We start from the raw sequence: 1,319 nt of genomic DNA, 5'->3' as shown, positions 1-1,319 counted from the left end.
TGTGCGAACAAAGAAGAGAAAGGGAAATCTCTCCCAGCAGCCTCAGAAGCAGTGGATTAAAGCTTCACGATCAACTTGATGTACCCTGCATCTGTGGAATAACTGAATAGACAACGAATCATCCCAAATTGAGGAGGTGGACTTTGAGAGCAAGATTTATGATTTTTTCCCCTTCTCCTCTTTTTGTGTGTATGTGTATGCTTCTGTGTGAGATACTGTCTGTATAGCTTTGCTTTCACCATTTGTCCCAGGGTTCTATCTGTCCTTTTTGTTTGTTTGTTTTTTCTACTTTCTCAAAAAATTTTTTCTTAATAATTATTTTTTATTTTAATAACTTTATTTTATTTTACCTTAATTTATTTTATTTCCTATTGTCCTCTTTCTTTCTTTCTTTCTTCCCACTTTTTCTCCCTTTTATTCTGAGCTGTGTGGATGAAGGCTCTTGGTGCTGCAGCCAGGAGTCAGTGATGTGCCTCTCAGGTGAGAGAGCCAACTTCAGGACACTGGTCCACAAGAGACCTCCCAGCTCCATGTAATATTAAACGGCGAAAATCTCCCAGAGATCTCCGTCTCAACACCAACACCCAGCTTCACTCAACGACCAGCAAGCTACAGTGCTGGACACCCTATGCCAAACAATTAGCAAGACAGGAACACAACCCCACCCATTAGCAGAGAGGCTGCCTAAAATCATAATTGGTCCACAGACACCCCAAAACACACCACCAGACGTGGACCTGCCCACCAGAAAGAAAAGATCCAGCCTCATCCACCAGAACACAGGCACTAGTCCCCTCCACCAGGAAGCCTACACAACCCACTGAAACAACTTGAGCCACTGGGGACAGACACCAAAAACAACGGGAACTATGAACCTGCAGGCTGCAAAATGGAGACCCCAAACACAGTAAGATAAGCAAAATGAGAAGACAGAAAAACACACAGCAGATGAAGGAGCAAGATAAAAACCCACCAGACCTAACAAATGAAGAGGAAATAGGCAGTCTACCTGAAAAAGAATTCAGAATAATGATAGTAAAGATGATCCAAAATCTTGGAAATAGAATAGGGAAAATGCAAGAAACATTTAACAAGGACCTAGAAGAACTAAAGAGGAAGCAAGCAACGATGAACAACACAATAAACGAAATTAAAAATACTCCAGATGGGATCAATAGCAGAATACCTGAGGCAGAAGAACGGATAAGTGACCTGGAAGATAAAATAGTGGAAATAACTACTGCAGAGCAGAATAAAGAAAAAAGAATGAAAAGAACTGAGGACAGTCTCAGAGACCTCTGGGACAACATTAAACGCAC

This window comes from Phocoena sinus, unplaced genomic scaffold (genome assembly GCF_008692025.1).
Source record: "Phocoena sinus isolate mPhoSin1 unplaced genomic scaffold, mPhoSin1.pri scaffold_34_arrow_ctg1, whole genome shotgun sequence".
NCBI classification, from domain to species: domain Eukaryota; kingdom Metazoa; phylum Chordata; class Mammalia; order Artiodactyla; family Phocoenidae; genus Phocoena; species Phocoena sinus.
The sequence above is the reverse complement of the archived record's forward strand: the minus strand, read 5'-3'. Positions refer to the sequence as shown.